Below are 16,861 nucleotides of genomic sequence, written 5' to 3'. Positions count from 1 at the left end.
AGGAGAATGAGAGGTGTAGTGTGAACGCACAAGGAAACAATTGACCGGAGGGGGAAGAAAGGAGAAGGAGTGTATGTATTTGCAGCGCGAAATTAAACAGGTGCGATCATACCAGCACTAAAGCCCCGGATCCCATCAGAACTCTGCAGTTAAGTGTGCTTGGGCGAGAGTAGTACTCGGATGGGTTACCTCCTGCGAAGTCCTTATATTTCACCCATTTTCTCGGGAGGTCCTCGTGTTGCACCCATCTTTTTGCAGATGATTCTTTCGACGTTACGCGCGACTTGAATAATGGTCCTCAGGTTTATTCGCAAATGTGAGTCACGGCACCGTAACATTTTACTTGATATTAGAACGAGCACGGGAGGTGCAGTGCGCACGCACATGGAAATAAATGACGGGAGGGGGAAGAAATGGGAAGGAGTTTATGTATTTGCAGCGCGGAATTCACCGGGTGCGATCATACCACCACTAATGCACTGGATCCTATCAGAACTCCGCAGTTAAGTGTGCTTGGGCGAGAGTAGTACTCGGATGGGTGACCTCCTGGGAAGTCCTCGTGTCGCAACAATTTTTTTTCAGACGGGTCGTTCGACGTTACACGCGACTGGAACTAGGGTCCGCTGGTTTATACGCAAATGTGAGTCAAGAAGCAGGGGCATTTTAATCGATATTAGAACGAGAATGAGAGGTGCAGTGTGAACGCACAAGGAAACAATTGATGGGAGGGGGAAGAAAGGAGAATTAGTGTATGTATTTGCAGCGCGAAATTAAACAGGTGCGATCATACCAGCACTAAAGCCCCGGATCCCATCAGAACTCTGCAGTTAAGTGTGCTTGGGCGAGAGTAGTACTCGGATGGGTTACCTCCTGCGAAGTCCTTATATTTCACCCATTTTCTCGGGAGGTCCTCGTGTTGCACCCATCTTTTTGCAGATGATTCTTTCGACGTTATGCGCGACATGATTTTTGGTCCACAGGTTTATTCGCAAATGTGAGTCACGGCGCCGTGGCATTTTACTTGATATTAGAACGTGTACGGGAGGTGCAGTGCGCACGCACAAGGAAACAAATGACGGGAGGGGGAAGAAAGGAGAAGGAGTTTATGTATTTGCAGCGCTGAATTGAACGGGTGCGATCATAGCAGCACTAATGCACCGGATCCCATCAGAACTCCATAGTTAAGTGTGCTTGGGCGTGAGTAGTACTCGGATAGGTGACCTCCTGGAAAGTCCTCGTGTCGCACCAATTTTTTTTCAGACGAGTCGTTCGACGTTACGCGCGACTGGAACTAGGGTCCGCTTGTTTATACGCAAATGTGAGTCAAGAAGCAGGGGCATTTTAATCGATATTAGAACGAGAAGGAGAGGTGCAGTGTGAACGCATAAGAAAACAATTGATGGGAGGGGGAGGGAAGAAGAAGGAGTGTATGTATTTTCAGCACGAAATGAAACAAGTGCGATCATACCATCACTAATGCAACGGATTCTATCATAACTCCGTAGGTAAGGGTGCTTGGGCGAGAGTAGTACTAGCATGGGTTACCTCCTGCGAAGTCCTTATATTTCACCCATTTTCTTGTGAAGTCCTCGTGTTGCACCCATTTTTTTGCAGATGATTCTTTCGACGTTACGCGCGACTTGAATTATGGTCCTCAGGTTTATTCGCAAATGTGAGTCACGGCACCGTAGTATTTTACTTGATATTAGAACGAGCACGGGAGGTGCAGTGCGCACGCACAAGGAAAGAAATGACGGGAGGGGGAAGAAAGTAGAAGGAATTTATGTATTTGCAACGCGGAATTAAACGGGTGCGATCATACCAGCACAAATGCACTGGATCCCATCAGAACTCTGCAGTTAAGTGTGCTTGGGCGATAGTAGTACTCGGATGGGTGACCTCTTGGGAAGTCCTTGTGTCGCACCAATTTTTTTTCAGACGGGTCGTTCGACGTTACGCGCGACTAGAACTATGGTCTGCTGGTTTATACGCAAATGTGAGTCAAGAAGCAGGGGCATTTTAATCGATATTAGAACGAGAATGAGAGGTGCAGTGTGAACGCACAAGTAAACAATTGATGGGAGGGGGAGGAAAGGAGAAGGAGTGTATGTATTTTCAGCACGAAATGAAACAGGTGCGATCATACCGGCACTATTGCATCGGATTCTATTAGAACTCCGTAGGTAAGGGTGCTTAGGCGAGAGTAGTACTAGCATGGGTTACCTCCTGCGAAGTCCTTATATTTCACCCATTTTCTTGTGAAGTCCTTGTGTTGCACCCATTTTTTTGCAGATGATTCTTTCGACGTTTCGCGCTACTTGAATTATGGTCCTCAGGTTTATTCGCAAATGTGAGTCACGGCACCGTAGTATTTTACTTGATATTAGAACGAGCACGGGAGGTGCAGTGCGCACGCACAAGGAAACAAATGACGGGAGGGGGAAGAAAGGAGAAGGAGTTTATCTATTTGCAGCGCAAAATTAAACGGGTGCGATCATACCAGTACTATTGCACTGGATCCCATCAGAACTCCGCAGTTAATTGTGCTTGGGCGAGAGTAGTACTCGGATGGGTGACCTCCTGGGAAGTCCTTGTGTCGCACAAATTTTTTTTCAGACGGATCGTTCGACGTTACGCGCGACTGGAACTAGGGTCCGCTGGTTTATACGCAAATGTGAGTCAAGAAGCAGGGGCATTTTAATCGATATTAGAGCGAGAATGAGAGGTGAAGTGTGAACGCACGAGGAACCAAATGACCGGAGGGGGAAGAAAGGAGAAGGAGTGTATGTATTTGCAGCGCGAAATTAAACAGGTGCGATCAAACCAGCACTAAAGCCCCAGATCCCATCAGAATTCTGCACTTAAGTGTGCTTGGGCGAGAGTAGTACTCGGACGGGTGACAACTTGGGAAGCCCTCGTGTTGCACCTATTTTTTTCGGATGGGTTGTTCAACGTTACGCGCGAATAGAATTATAAACTGCTGGTTCATTTGCAAAGGTAAGTCACGGTGCTGGGGCATATTACTTGATATTAGAACGAGAAAGAGAGATGCAGAGTGCACGCACAAGGAAACAAATGACGGGAGGGGGGATGGGAGGAGAAAGAGTGTATGTATTTGCAGTGCAGAATGAAACATGAGGGATCATACCAGCACTAATGCAACGGATTCTATCAGAACTCCGCAGTTAAGGGTGCTTGGGCGAGAAAAGTACTCAGATGGGTGACCTCCTGCGAAGTCCTTATATTTCACCCATTTTCTTGGGAGGTCCTCGTGTTGCACCCATCTTTTTGCAGATGATTCTTTCGACGTTACGCGCGACTTGATTTATGGTCCGCAGGTTTATTCACAAATGTGAGTCACGGCGCCGTGGCATTTTACTTGATATTAGAACGAGAACGGGAGGTGCAGTGCGCACGCACAAGGAAACAAATGACGGGAGGGGGAAGAAAGGGGAATGAGTTTATGTATTTGCAGCGTGAAATTAAACAGGTGCGATCACACCAGCATTAATGCACCGGATCCCATCAGAACTCCGCAGTTATGTGTGCTTGGGCGAGATTAGTACTCGGATGGGTGACCTCCTGGGAAGTCCTCGTGTCGCACCAATTTTTTTCAGACGGGTCGTTCGACGTTACGCGCGTCTGGAACTAGGGTGCGCTGGTTTATACGCCAATGTGAGTCAAGAAGCAGGGGCATTTTAATCGATATTAGAACGAGAATGAGAGGTGAAGTGTGAACGCACAAGGAAACAAATGACGGGAGGGGGAAGAAAGGAGAAGGAGTGTATGTATTTGCGGTGCGAAATTAAACAGGTGCGATCATACCAGCACTAAAGCTCCGGATCCCATCAGAACTCCATAGTTAAGTGTGCTTTGGTGAGAGTAGTACTCGGATGGGTGACCACTTGGGAAGCCCTCGTGTTGCACCTATTTTTTTCAGATGGGTTGTTCGACGTTACGCGTGAATGGAATTATAAACCGCTGGTTCATTTGCAAAGGTGAGTCACGTTGCCGAGGTATATTACTAGATATTAGAACGAGAATGAGAGATGCAGAGTTCACGCACAAGGAAACAAATGACGGGAGGGGGAAGAAAGGAGAAGGAGTTTATGTATTTGCAGCGCAAAATTAAACAGGTGCGATCATACCAGCACTAATGCACCGGATCCCATCAGAACTCCGCAGTCAAGTGTGCTTGTGCGAGAGTAGTACTCGGATGGGTGACCTCCTGGGAAGTTCTCGTGTCGCAAAAATTTTTTTCCAGACGGGTCCTTCGACGTTACGCGCAACTGAAACTATGGTCCACTTGTTTATACGCAAATGTGAGTCAAGAAGCAGGGGCATATTAATCGATATTAGAATGAGAAAAAGAGGTGCTGTGTGAACGCACAAGGAAACAACTGATGGGAGGGGGGAGGGAAGGAGAAGGAGTGTATGTATTTTCAGCACGAAATTAAACAGGTGCTATCACACCAGCACAAATGCGTCGGATCCCATCAGAACTCCGCAGTTAAGTGTGCTTTGGCGAAAGTAGTACAAGGATGGGTTACCTCCTGGGAAGGTCTCGTGTTGCACCCATTTTTTTTTTTTAGATGTGCCATTCGACGTTACGCGCGACTTTAATTATAGTCCGCAGATTTATTCGAAAATGTGAGTCACTGCGCCGTGGCATTTTACTTGATATTTATACGAGAACGAGAGGTGCAGTGCACACTCACAAGGAAACAAATGACGGGAAGGGGAAGAAAGGAGAAGGAGTGTATGTATTTGCAGCACGAAATTAAATAGGTGCCATCATACCAGCACTAATGCACCGTATCCCATCGGAACTTAGCAGTTAAGTGTGCTTGGGCGGGAGTAGTGCTCGGATTGGTGACCTCCTGGGAAGTCCTCGTGTTGTACCCATTTTTTTTCGGATGGATCGTTCGACGTTACGCGCGAATGCAATTATAAACCGCTGGTTCATTCGCAAAGGTGAGTCACGATGCCAGGGTATTTTACTTGATATTAGAACAAGAAGGAGAGATGCAGAGTGCACGCACAAGGAAACAAATGACGGGAGAGGGGATGGAGGGAGAAAGAGTGTATGTATTTGCAGCGCAGAATGAAACATGAGCGATCATACAAGCACCAATGCAACGGATTCTATCAGAACTCCGCAAGTTAAGGGTGCTTGGGCGAGAGTAGCACTAGGATGGGTGACCTCATGCGAAGTCCTTATATTTCACCTATTTTCTTAGGAAGTCCTCGTGTTGCACCCATTTTTTTGCAGATGATTCTTTCGACGTTACGCATGACTTGAATTATGGTCCTCAGGTTTATTCGCAAATGTGAGTCACGGCACCTTAGCATTTTACTTGATATTAGAACGAGCACGGGAGGTGCAGTGCGCACGCACATGGAAACAAATGACGGGAGCGGGAAGAAAGTAGAAGGAATTTATGTATTTGCAGCGCAAATTAAACGGGTGCGATCATACCAGCACTAATGCACCGGATCCCAACAGAACTCCACAGTTAAGTGTGCTTGGGCGAGAGTAGTACTCGGATAGGTGACCTCCTGGGAAGTCCTCGTGTGGCACCAATTTTTTTTCAGAAGGGTCGTTCGACGTTACGCTCGACTGGAACTAGGGTCCGCTGGTTTATACGCAAATGTGAGTCAAGAAGCAGGGGCATTTTAATCGATATTAGAACGAGAAGAAGAGGTGCAGTGTGAACGCACAAGGAAACAATTGATGGGAGGGGGAGGGAAGGAGAAGGAGTGTATGTATTTTCAGCACGAAATGAAACAGGTGCGATCATATCAGCACTAAAGCAACGGATTCTATCAGAACTCCGTAGGTAAGGGTGCTTTGGCGAGAGTAGTACTAGCATGGGTTACCACCTGCGAAGTCCTTATATTTCACCCATTTTCTTGTGAAGTCCTCGTGTTGCACCCATTTTTTTGCAAATGATTCTTTCGACGTTACGCGCGACTTGAATTATGGTCCTCAGGTTTATTCGCAAATGTGAGTCACGGTGCCGTGACATTTTACTTGATATTAGAACGAGAACGGGAGGTGCAGTGCGCACGCACAAGGAAACAAATGACGGGAGCGGGAAGAAAGGGGAATGAGTTTATGTATTTGCAGCGCAAAATTAAACAGGTGCGATCATACCAGCACTAATGCACCGGATCCCATAAGAACTCCGCAGTTATGTGTGCTTGGGCGAGATTAGTACTCGGATGGGTGACCTCCTGGGAAGTACTTGTATCGCACCAATTTTTTGTCAGACGGGTCGTTCGACGTTACGCACGTCTGGAATTAGGGTCCGCTGGTTTATACGGAAATGTGAGTCAAGAAGCAGGGGCATTTTAATCGATATTAGAACGAGAATGAGAGGTGAAGTGTGAACGAACAAGGAAACAAATGACGGGAAGGGGAAGAAAGGAGAAGGAGTGTACGTATTTGCAGCGAGAAATTAAATAGGTGCCATCATACCAGCACTAATGCACCGTATCCCATCGGAACTTAGCAGTTAAGTGTGCTTGGGCGGGAGTAGTGCTCGGATTGGTGACCTCCTGGGAAGTCCTCGTGTTGCACCCATTTTTTTTCGGATGGATCGTTCGACGTTACGCGCGAATGCAATTATAAACCGCTGGTTCATTCGCAAAGGTGAGTCACGATGCCAGGGTATTTTACTTGATATTAGAACAAGAAGGAGAGATGCAGAGTGCACGCACAAGGAAACAAATGACGGGAGAGGGGATGGAGGGAGAAAGAGTGTATGTATTTGCAGCGCAGAATGAAACATGAGCGATCATACAAGCACCAATGCAACGGATTCTATCAAAACTCCGCAAGTTAAGGGTGCTTGGGCGAGAGTAGCACTAGGATGGGTGACCTCATGCGAAGTCCTTATATTTCACCTATTTTCTTAAGAAGTCCTCGTGTTGCACCCATTTTTTTGCAGATGATTCTTTCGACGTTATGCTCGACTTGAATTATGGTCCTCAGGTTTATTCGCAAATGTGAGTCACGGCATTGTAGCATTTTACTTGATATTAGAACGAGCACGGTGCAGTGCGCACCGTTGCATTAGTGCTGGTATGATCGCACCTGTTTCATTTCGTGCTGAAAATACATACACTCCTTCTCTTTCCCTCCCCCTCCCATTAATTGTTTCCTTGTGCATTCACACTGCACCTCTCCTTCTCGTTCTAATATCGATTAAAATGCCCCTGCTTCTTGGCTCACATTTGCGTATAAACCAACGGACCCTAGTTCCAGTCGCGCATAACATCGAACGACCCGTCTGAAAAAAAATTGGTGCGCCACGAGGACTTCCCAGGAGGTCACCCATCAGAGTACTACTCTCGCCCAAGCTCACTTAATTGCGGAGTTCTGATGGGATCCAGTGCATTAGTGCTGGTATGATCGCACCCATTTAATTCTGCACTGCAAATACATAAACTCCTTCTCCTTTCTACCCCCTCCTGTCATTTCTTTCCTTGTGCGTGCGCACTGCACCTCCCGTGCTCGTTCTAATATCATGTAAAATACTACGGTGCCGTGACTCACATTTGCGAATAAACTTGAGGACCATAATTCAAGTCGCGCGTATCGTCGAAAGAATCATCTGTAAAAAAATGGGTGCAACACGAGGACTTCACAAGAAAATGGGTGAAATATAAGAACTTCGCAGGAGGTAACCCATGCTAGTACTACTCTCGCCCAAGCGCCCTTACCTACGGAGTTCTGATAGAATCCGATGCATTAGTGCTGGTATGATCGCACCTGTTTCATTTCGTGCTGAAAATACAAACACTCTTTCTCCTTCCCTCCCCCTCCCGTCATTTGTTTCCTTGTGCGTGCACTCTGCATCTCTCTTTCTCGTTCTAATATCGATTAAAATGCCCTTGCTTCTTGACTCACATTTGCGTATAAACCAGTGGACCCTAATTGCAGTCGCGCATAACGTCGAACGACCGGTCTGAAAAAAAAAATTAGTGCAACACGAGGACTTCCCAGAAGGTCACCCATCCGAGTATTACTCTTGCCCAAGCACACTTAACTACGGAGTTCTAATGGGATCCGGTGCATTAGTGCTCGTATGATCGCACCTGTGTAACTTTGCGCTGCAAATACATAAACTCCTTCTCCTTTCTTCCCCCTCCCGTCATTTGTTTCCTTGTGCGTGCACACTGCACCTCACGTTCTCGTTCAAATATCAAGTAAAATGCCACGGCGCCGTGACTCACATTTGCGAATAAATTTGCGGACCATAATTAAAGTCGCGCGTAACGTCGAACGGCACATCTGAAAAAAAGAAAATGGGTGCAACACGAGAACTTCCCAGGAGGTAACCCATCATTGTACTACTTTCGCCAAAACACACTTAACTGCGGAGTTCTGATGGGATTCGATGCATTTGTGCTGGTGTGACCGCACCTATTTAATTTCGTGCTGAAAATACATACACTCCTTCTTCCCTACCCCCCTCCCATCATTTGTTTCCTTGTGCGTTCACATTGCACCTCTCCTTCTCGTTCTAATATCGATTAAAATTCCCCAGATTCTTGACTCACATTTGCATATAAACAAGCGGACCATAGTTCCAGTCGCGCGTAACATCGAACGACCCCTCTGAAAAAAAATTGTTGCCATACGAGAACTTCCCAAGAGGTCACACATCCGAGTAATACTCTCGCCCAAGCACACTTCACGGCGGAGTTCTGACAAGATCCGGTGCATTAGTGCTGGTATGATCGCACCTGTTTAATTTTACGCTGCAAATACATAAACTCATTCCCCTTTCTTCCCCTTCCCGTCATTTGTTTCCTTGTGCGTGCGCACTGCCTTCTCGTTCTAATATCAAGTAAAATTCTACACCGCTGTGACTCACATTTGCGAATAAACCTGAGGACCATAATTAAAATCGCACGTAACGTTGAAAGAATCATCTGCAAAAAAATGGGTGCAACACGAGTACTTCCCAAGTGGTCACCCATCCGAGTACTACTCTCGCCCAAGCACACTTAACTGCGGAGTTATGATGGGATCTGTTGCATTAGTGCTGGTATGATCGCACCTGATTAATTTCGCGCTGCAAATACATAAACTCCTTCTCCTTTCTTCCCCCTCCCGTCATTTGTTTCCTTGTGCGTGCACTCTGCATCTCTCTTTCTCGTTCTAATATAAAGTAATATGCCCCGGCACCGTGACTCACCTTTGCAAATGAACCAGCGGTTTATAATTCCATTCGCGCCTAACGTCGAATAACCCATCCGAAAAAAAAAATAGGTGCAACACGAGGGCTTCCCAAGTGGTCACCATCCGAGTACTACTCTCGCCCAAGCACACCTAACTGCGGAGTTCTGATGGGATCCGAGGCTTTAGTGCTGGTATGATCGCACCTGTTTAATTTCGTGCTGCAAATACATACACTCCTTCTCCTTTCTTCCCCCGCCCGTCATTTGTTTCCTTGTGCATTCCCACTTCACCTCTCATTCTCATTCTAATATCGATTAAAATGCCCCTGCTTCTTGAATCACATTTGCGTATAAACCAGCGGACCCTAGTTCCAGACGCGCGTAACGTCGAACGACCCGTTTGAAAAAAAATTGGTGTGACACGAGGACTTCCCAGGAGGTCACCCATCCGAGTACTAATCTCGCCCAAGCACACTTCACTGCGGAGTTCTGATAGAATCTGTTGCATTGGTGCTGGTATGATTGCTCATGTTTCATTCTGTGCTGCAAATACGAACACTTTTTCTCCCTCCATCCCCACCTCCGGTCATTTGTTTCCTTGTGCGTGCACTCTACATCTCTCCTTCTCGTTCTAATATCGATTAAAATGCCCCTGCTTCTTGACTCACATTTGCATATAAACCAGTGGACCCTAGTTCCAGTAGCGCGTAACGTCGAACGACCCGTCTAAAAAAAAAAATTAGTGCGACACGAGGACTTCCCAGGAGGTCACCCATCCGAGCACTACTCTCGCCAAAGCACACTTAACTGCGGAGTTCTGATGGGATCCGGTGCATTAGTGCTGGTATGATCGCACCTGTTTAATTTTCCGCTGCAAATACATAAATTCCTTCTCCTTTTTTCCCCCTCTCGTCATTTGTTTCCAAGTGCGTGCGCACTGCACCTCTCGTTCTCGTTCAAATATCAAGTACAATGCCACGGCGCCGTGACTCACAATTGCGAATAAATCTGCGGACCATAATTAAAGTCGCGCGCAACGTCGAACGACACATCTGAAAAAAAAAAATGGGTGCAACACGAGAACTTCCCACGAGGTAACCCATCACTGTACTACTTTCACCAAAGCACACTTAACTGCGGAGTTCTGATGGGATCCGGTGCATTGGTGCTGATATGATCGCACCTGTTTAATTTTGCGCTGCAAATACATAAACTCATTCCCCTTTATTCCCCCTCCCGTCATTTGTTTCCTTGTGCGTGCACACTGCACCTCCCGTGCTCCTTCTAATATAAAGTAAAATGCTACGGTGCCGTGACTCACATTTGTGAATAAACCTGAGGACCATAATTCAAGTCGCGCGTATCGTCGAAAGAATCATCTGCAAAAAAATGGGTGTAACACAAGGACTTCCTAAGAAAATTTTTGAAATATAAGGACTTCGCAGGAGGTCACCCATCCTAGTGCTACTCTCGCCCAAGCACCCTTAACTTGCGGAGTTCTGATAGAATCCGTTGCATTGGTGCTGGTATGATTGCTCATGTTTCATTCTCCGCTGCAAATACATACACTTTTTCTCCCTCCATCCCTCCTCCCGTCATTTGTTTACTTGTGCGTGCGCACTGCACCTCCCGTGCTCGTTCTAATATCAAGTAAAATGCTACGGTGCTGTGACTCACATTTGCGAATAAACCTGAGGACCATAATTCAAGTCGCGCGTATCGTCGAAAGAATCATCTGCAAAAAAATGGGTGCAACACGAGGACTTCCTAAGAAAATGGGTGAAATATAAGGACTTCGTAGGAGGTCACCCATCCTAGTGCTACTCTCGCCCAAGCACCCTTAACTTGCAGAGTTCCGATAAAATCCGTTGCATTGGTGCTGGTATGATTGCTCATGTTTCATTCTGCGCTGCAAATACATACACTTTTTCTCCCTCCATCCCCCCTCCCGTCATTTGTTTCCTTGTGCGTGCGCACTGCACATCTCCTTCTCGTTCTAATATCGATTAAAATGCCCCTGATTCTTGACTCACATTTGCGTATAAACCAGCGGACCATAGTTTCAGTCGCGCGCAACGTCGAACGACTCATCTGAAAAAAACTTGTTGCAATACGAGGACTTCCCAAGAGGTAACCCATCCGAGTACTACTCTCGCCGAAGCACACTTAACTGCAGAGTTTTGATGGGATCCAGTGCAGTAGTGCTGGTATGATGCCACTTGTTTATTTTTGCACTTCAAATACATACACTCATTCTCTTTTCTTCCTCATCCCGTCATTTGTTTCCTTGTGCGTGCGCACTGCACCTCCCGTACTCGTTCTAATATCAAGTAAAATGCCACAGCGCCGTGACTCACATTTGCGAATAAATCTGCGGACCATAAATCAAGTCGCGCGTAACGTCGAAAGAACCATCTGCAAAAAGATGGGTGCAACACGAGGACCTCCCAAGAAAATGGGTGAAATATAAGGACTTCGCAGGAGGTCACCCATCCGAGTACTTTTCTCGCCCAAACACCCTTAACTGCGGAGTTCTGATAGAATCTGTTGCATTAGTGCTGGTATGATCCCTCATGTTTTATTCTGCACTACAAATACATACACTCTTTCTCCTGCCATCCCCCCTCCCGTCATTTATTTTCTTGTGCGTGCACTCTGCATCTCTCTTTCTCGTTCTAATATCAAGTAATATGCCCCGGCACCGTGACTCACCTTTGCAAATGAACCAGCGGTTTATAATTCCATTCGCGCGTAACGTCGAACAACCCATCCGAAAAAAATAGGTGCAACACGAGGGCTTACTAAGTGGTCACCCATCCGAGTACTACTCTCGCCCAAGCACACTTAACTCCGGAGTTCTGATGGGATCCGAGGCTTTAGTGCTGGTATGATCGCACCTATTTAAATTCGCGCTGCAAATACATACACTCATTCTCCTTTCTTCCCCCTCACGTCATTTGTTTCCTTATGCATTCACACTGTAGCTCCCGTTCTCATTCTAATATCAAGTAAAATACTACAGCGCCGTGACTCACATTTGCGAATAAACCTGAGAACCATAATTCAAGTCACGCGTAACGTCGAAAGAATCATCTGCAAAAAAATGGGTGCAACACGAGGACTTCCTAAGAAAATGGGTGAAATATAAAGACTTCGCAGGAGGTCACCCATCCTAGTGCTACTCTCGCCCAAGCACCCTAAACTTGCGGAGTTCTGATAGAATCCGTTGCATTTGTGCTGGTTTGATTGCTCATGTTTCATTCTGCGCTGCAAATACATACACTTTTTCTCCCTCCATCTCCCCTCCCGTCATTTGTTTCCTTGTGCATGCACTCTGCATCTCTCATTCTCGTTCTAATATTGATTAAAATGCCACTGTTTCTTGACTCGCATTTGCGTATAAACCAGTGGACCCTAGTTCCAGTCGCGCGTAACATCAAACGACCCGTCTGAAAAAAAAAATTAGTGCAGCACGAGGACTTCCCAGGAGGTCACCCATCCGAGTACGACTCTCGCCCAAGCACACTTAACTGCAGAGTTCTGATGGGATCCGGTGCATTAGTGTTGGTATGATCGCACCTGTTTAATTTCGCGCTGCAAATACATAAACTACTTCTCCTTTCTTCCCCCTCCCGTCATTTGTTTCCTTGTGTGTGCGCACTGCACCTCTCGTTCTCGTTCAAATATCAAGTAAAATACCACAGCGCCGTGACTCACATTTGCGAATAAATCTGCGGACCATAATTAAAGTCGCGTGTAACGTCGAACGGCACATCTGAAAAAAAGAAAATGGGTGCAACACGAGAACTTCCCAGGATGTAACCCATCATTGTACTACTTTCGTCAAAGCACACTTAACTGCGGAGTTCTGATGGGATCCGGTGCATTTGTGCTGGTGTGACCGCACCTGTTTAATTTCGTGCTGAAAATACATACACTCCTTCTTCCCTCCCCCCTCCCGTCATTTGTTTCCTTGTGCGTTCACACTATACCTCTCCTTCTCGTTCTAATATCGATTAAAATGCCCCTGATTCTTGACTCACATTTGCGTATAAACAAACGGACCATAGTTCCAGTCGCGCGTAACATCGAACGACCCATCTAAAAAAAAATTGTTGCAATACGATGACTTCCCAAGAGGTCACCCATCCGAGTACTATTCTCTCCCAAGCACACTTAACTGCAGAGTTCTAATGGGATCCAGTGCATTAGTGCTGGTATGATGCCACTTGTTTAATTTTGCGCTTCAAATACATACACTCCTCTTTTCTTCCTCATCCCGTCATTTGTTTCCTTGTGCGTGCGCACTGCACCTCCCGTACTCGTTCTAATATCAAGTAAAATGTCACGGCGCCGTGATTCACATTTGCGAATAAACCTGTGGACTATAAATCAAATCGCGCGTAATGTCGAAAGAATCATCTGCAGAAAGATGGGTGCAACACGAGGACCTCCCAAGAAAATTGGTGAAATATAAGGACTTCGCAGGAGGTCACCCATCCGAGTACTTTTCTCGCCCAAGCACCCTTAACTGCGGAGTTCTGATAGAATCCGTTGCATTAGTGCTGGTATGATCCCTCATGTGTCATTCTGCACTGCAAATACATACACTCTTTCTCCTTCCATCCCCCCTCCCGTCATTTGTTTCCTTCTGCGTACACTCTGCATCTCTCTTTCTCGTTCTAATATCAAGTAATATGACCCGGCACCGTGACTCACCTTTGCAAATGAACCAGCGGTTTATAATTCCATTCACGCGTAATGTCGAACAACCCATCTGAAAAAAAATAGGTGCAACACGACGGCTTCCAAGTGGTCACCCATCCGAGTACTACCCCCGCCCAAGCACACTTAACTACGAAGTTCTGATGGGATCCGGAGCATTTGTGCTGGTATGATCGCACCTGTTTAATTTCACGCTGCAAATACATACACTCCTTCTCCTTTCTTCCCCCTCCTGTCATTTGTTTCCTTGTGCGTTCACACTTCACCTCTCATTCTAGTTCTAATATCGATTAAAATGCCCCTGCTTCTTGACTCACATTTGCGTATAAACCAGCGGACCCTAGTTCCAGACGCGCGTAACGTCGAACGACCCGTCTGAAAAAAAATTGGTGCGACACGAGGACTTCCCAGGAGGTCACCCATCCGAGTGCTAATCTCGCCCAATCACACTTCACTGCGGAATTCTGATGGGATCCGGTGCATTAGTGCTGGTATGATTGCACCTCTTTAATTTTGCGCTGCAAATACATAAACTCATTCTCCTTTCTTCCCCCTCCCGTCATTTGTTTCCTTGTGCGTACCCACTGCACCTCCCGTTCTCGTTCTAATATCGAGTAAAATGATACAGCGCCGTGACTCACATTTTTGAATAAACCTGAGGACCATAATTCAAGTCGCGTGTAACGTTGAAAGAATCATCTGCAAAAAAATGGGTGCAACATGAGAACTTCCTAAGAAAATGGGTGAAATATAAGGACTTCGCAGGAGGTCACCCATCCTAGTGCTACTCTCGCCCAAGCACCCTTAACTTGCGGAGTTCTGATAGAATCCGTTGCATTGGTGCTGGTATGATTGCTCATGTTTCATTCTGCACTTCAAATACATACACTTTTTCTCCCTTCATCCCCCCTCCCGTCATTTGTTTCCTTGTGCGTGCACTCTGCATCTCTCCTTCTCGTTCTAATATCGATTAAAATGCCCCTACTTCTTGACTCACATTTGCGTATAAACTAGCGGACCCTAGTTCCAGTCGCGCGTAACGTCGAACGACCTGTCTGAAAAAAAAAATTAGTGCGACACGAGGACTTCCAAGGAGGTCACCCATCCGAGTACTACTCCCGCCCAAGCACACTTAACTGCAGATTCTGATGAGATCCGGTGCATTAGTGATGGTATGATCGCACCTGTTTAATTTCACGCTGCAAATACATAAACTCCTTCTCCATTCTTCCCCCTCAAGTCTTTTGTTTCCTTGTGCGTGCGCACTGCACCTCTCGTTCTCGTTCAAATATCAAGTAAAATGCCACGGTGCCGTGACTCACATTTGCGAATAAATCTGCGGACCATAATTAAAGTCGCGCGTAACGTCGAACGACACATCTGAAAAAAAGAAAATTGGTGCAACACGAGAACTTCCCAGGAGGTAACCCATCATTGTACTACTTTCGCCAAAGCACACTTAACTGCGGAGTTCTGATGGGATCCGGTGCATTTGTGCTGGTGTGACCGCACCTGTTTAATTTTGTACTGAAAATACATACACTCCTTCTTCTCTCCTCCCCTCCCATCATTTGTTTCCTTGTGCGTTCACACTGGACCTCTCCTTCCGGTTCTAATATCGATTAAAATGCCCCTGATTCTTGACTCACATTTGCGTATAAACCAGCGGACCATAATTCCAGTCGCGCGTAACATCGAACAAGCCATCTGAAAAAAAATTGTTGCGATACTAGGACTTCCCAAGAGGTCACCCATCCGAGTACTACTCTTGACCAAGCACACTTAACTGCAAAGTTCTGATGGGATCTAGTGCATCAGTGCTGGTATGATGCCACTTGTTTAATTTTGCGCTTCAAATACATACACTCCTTCTCTTTTCTTCCTCCTCCCGTCATTTGTTCCCTTGTGCGTGCGCACTGCACCTCTCGTACTCGTTCTAATATCAAGTAAAATGCCACGGCGCCGTGACTCACATTTGCGAATAAACCTGCGGACCATAAATCAAGTCGCGCTTAACGTCGAAAGAATCATCTGCTAAAAGACGGGTGCAACACGAGGACCTCCCAAGAAAATGGGTGAAATATAAGGACTTCGCAGGAGGTCACCCATCCGAGTACTTTTCTCGCCCAAGCACCCTTAACTGCGGAGTTCTGATAGAATCCGTTGCATTAGTGCTGGTATGATCCCTCATGTTTCATTCTGTACTGCAAATACATACACTCTTTCTCCTCCCATTCCCCCTCCCGTCATTTGTTTCCTTGTGCGTGCTCTCTGCATATCTCTTTCTCGTTCTAATATCAAGTAATATGCCCCGGCACCGTGACTCACCTTTGTAAATGAACAAGCGGTTTATAATTCCATTCGCGCGTAATGTCGAACAACCCTTCCGAAAAAAATAGGTGCAACACGAGGGCTTCCCAGGTGGTCACCCATCCGAGTATTACTTTCGCCCAAGAACACTTAACTGCAGAGTTCTGATGGGATCCGGAGCTTTAGTGCTGGTATGATCGCACCTGTTTAATTTTGCGCTGCAAATACATACACTCCTTCTCTTTTCTTCCCCCTCCCGTCATTTGTTTCCTTGTACGTTCACACTTCACCTCTCATTCTCGTTCTAATATCGATTGAAATGCCCCTGCTTCTTGACTCACATTTGCGTATAAACCAGCGGACCTTAGTTCTAGACGCGCGTAACGTCGAACGACCCGTCTGAAAAAAAATTGGTGCGACACGAGAACTTCCCAGGAGGTCAACCATCCAAGTACTAATCTCGCCTAAGCACACTTAACTGCAGAGTTCGGATGGGATCCGGGGCTTTAGTGCTGGTATGATCGCACCTGTTTAGTTTTGCGCTGCAAATACATACACTCCTTCTTCCCTCCCCCCCTCCCATCATTTGTTTCCTTGTGCGTTCACACTGCACCTCTCCTTCTCGTTCTAATAT

The 16,861-nt window shown here is 46.4% G+C and overlaps 34 pseudogenes; 15 read left to right on the top strand and 19 right to left on the bottom strand.

Annotated features, from left to right (window-relative positions):
- Window positions 1–98: 98 nt before the first annotated feature.
- LOC148246448 (5S ribosomal RNA) lies at window positions 99–217 on the top strand (annotated as a pseudogene).
- A 235-nt stretch (window positions 218–452) lies between these two features.
- LOC148246447 (5S ribosomal RNA) lies at window positions 453–571 on the top strand (annotated as a pseudogene).
- A 205-nt stretch (window positions 572–776) lies between these two features.
- Window positions 777–895, top strand: LOC148246446 (5S ribosomal RNA; annotated as a pseudogene).
- A 235-nt stretch (window positions 896–1,130) lies between these two features.
- LOC148246445 (5S ribosomal RNA) lies at window positions 1,131–1,249 on the top strand (annotated as a pseudogene).
- A 559-nt stretch (window positions 1,250–1,808) lies between these two features.
- LOC148246444 (5S ribosomal RNA) lies at window positions 1,809–1,927 on the top strand (annotated as a pseudogene).
- Window positions 1,928–2,486: 559 nt separating this feature from the next.
- LOC148246443 (5S ribosomal RNA) lies at window positions 2,487–2,605 on the top strand (annotated as a pseudogene).
- A 205-nt stretch (window positions 2,606–2,810) lies between these two features.
- On the top strand, window positions 2,811–2,929 carry LOC148246442 (5S ribosomal RNA; annotated as a pseudogene).
- Window positions 2,930–3,488: 559 nt separating this feature from the next.
- On the top strand, window positions 3,489–3,607 carry LOC148246441 (5S ribosomal RNA; annotated as a pseudogene).
- A 204-nt stretch (window positions 3,608–3,811) lies between these two features.
- LOC148246440 (5S ribosomal RNA) lies at window positions 3,812–3,930 on the top strand (annotated as a pseudogene).
- A 204-nt stretch (window positions 3,931–4,134) lies between these two features.
- On the top strand, window positions 4,135–4,253 carry LOC148246439 (5S ribosomal RNA; annotated as a pseudogene).
- A 206-nt stretch (window positions 4,254–4,459) lies between these two features.
- On the top strand, window positions 4,460–4,578 carry LOC148246438 (5S ribosomal RNA; annotated as a pseudogene).
- Window positions 4,579–4,786: 208 nt separating this feature from the next.
- Window positions 4,787–4,905, top strand: LOC148246437 (5S ribosomal RNA; annotated as a pseudogene).
- A 560-nt stretch (window positions 4,906–5,465) lies between these two features.
- Window positions 5,466–5,584, top strand: LOC148246436 (5S ribosomal RNA; annotated as a pseudogene).
- A 559-nt stretch (window positions 5,585–6,143) lies between these two features.
- Window positions 6,144–6,262, top strand: LOC148246435 (5S ribosomal RNA; annotated as a pseudogene).
- A 205-nt stretch (window positions 6,263–6,467) lies between these two features.
- On the top strand, window positions 6,468–6,586 carry LOC148246434 (5S ribosomal RNA; annotated as a pseudogene).
- A 720-nt stretch (window positions 6,587–7,306) lies between these two features.
- On the bottom strand, window positions 7,307–7,425 carry LOC148246433 (5S ribosomal RNA; annotated as a pseudogene).
- Window positions 7,426–7,986: 561 nt separating this feature from the next.
- LOC148246432 (5S ribosomal RNA) lies at window positions 7,987–8,105 on the bottom strand (annotated as a pseudogene).
- Window positions 8,106–8,314: 209 nt separating this feature from the next.
- On the bottom strand, window positions 8,315–8,433 carry LOC148246431 (5S ribosomal RNA; annotated as a pseudogene).
- A 204-nt stretch (window positions 8,434–8,637) lies between these two features.
- On the bottom strand, window positions 8,638–8,756 carry LOC148246430 (5S ribosomal RNA; annotated as a pseudogene).
- A 198-nt stretch (window positions 8,757–8,954) lies between these two features.
- Window positions 8,955–9,073, bottom strand: LOC148246429 (5S ribosomal RNA; annotated as a pseudogene).
- A 207-nt stretch (window positions 9,074–9,280) lies between these two features.
- On the bottom strand, window positions 9,281–9,398 carry LOC148246428 (5S ribosomal RNA; annotated as a pseudogene).
- A 533-nt stretch (window positions 9,399–9,931) lies between these two features.
- Window positions 9,932–10,050, bottom strand: LOC148246427 (5S ribosomal RNA; annotated as a pseudogene).
- A 208-nt stretch (window positions 10,051–10,258) lies between these two features.
- Window positions 10,259–10,377, bottom strand: LOC148246426 (5S ribosomal RNA; annotated as a pseudogene).
- A 1,595-nt stretch (window positions 10,378–11,972) lies between these two features.
- On the bottom strand, window positions 11,973–12,091 carry LOC148246425 (5S ribosomal RNA; annotated as a pseudogene).
- Window positions 12,092–12,654: 563 nt separating this feature from the next.
- Window positions 12,655–12,773, bottom strand: LOC148246424 (5S ribosomal RNA; annotated as a pseudogene).
- Window positions 12,774–12,982: 209 nt separating this feature from the next.
- On the bottom strand, window positions 12,983–13,101 carry LOC148246423 (5S ribosomal RNA; annotated as a pseudogene).
- A 203-nt stretch (window positions 13,102–13,304) lies between these two features.
- LOC148246422 (5S ribosomal RNA) lies at window positions 13,305–13,422 on the bottom strand (annotated as a pseudogene).
- A 558-nt stretch (window positions 13,423–13,980) lies between these two features.
- Window positions 13,981–14,098, bottom strand: LOC148246421 (5S ribosomal RNA; annotated as a pseudogene).
- A 205-nt stretch (window positions 14,099–14,303) lies between these two features.
- LOC148246420 (5S ribosomal RNA) lies at window positions 14,304–14,422 on the bottom strand (annotated as a pseudogene).
- A 563-nt stretch (window positions 14,423–14,985) lies between these two features.
- Window positions 14,986–15,103, bottom strand: LOC148246419 (5S ribosomal RNA; annotated as a pseudogene).
- Window positions 15,104–15,312: 209 nt separating this feature from the next.
- On the bottom strand, window positions 15,313–15,431 carry LOC148246418 (5S ribosomal RNA; annotated as a pseudogene).
- A 204-nt stretch (window positions 15,432–15,635) lies between these two features.
- LOC148246417 (5S ribosomal RNA) lies at window positions 15,636–15,753 on the bottom strand (annotated as a pseudogene).
- A 560-nt stretch (window positions 15,754–16,313) lies between these two features.
- On the bottom strand, window positions 16,314–16,432 carry LOC148246416 (5S ribosomal RNA; annotated as a pseudogene).
- A 205-nt stretch (window positions 16,433–16,637) lies between these two features.
- LOC148246415 (5S ribosomal RNA) lies at window positions 16,638–16,756 on the bottom strand (annotated as a pseudogene).
- Window positions 16,757–16,861: the final 105 nt, after the last annotated feature.

The sequence above is a fragment of the Carica papaya genome, chromosome 8 (assembly GCF_054855325.1).
Source record: "Carica papaya isolate Zhongbai chromosome 8, ASM5485532v1, whole genome shotgun sequence".
NCBI lineage: Eukaryota > Viridiplantae > Streptophyta > Magnoliopsida > Brassicales > Caricaceae > Carica > Carica papaya.
The sequence above is the reverse complement of the archived record's forward strand: the minus strand, read 5'-3'. Positions and strand labels throughout refer to the sequence as shown.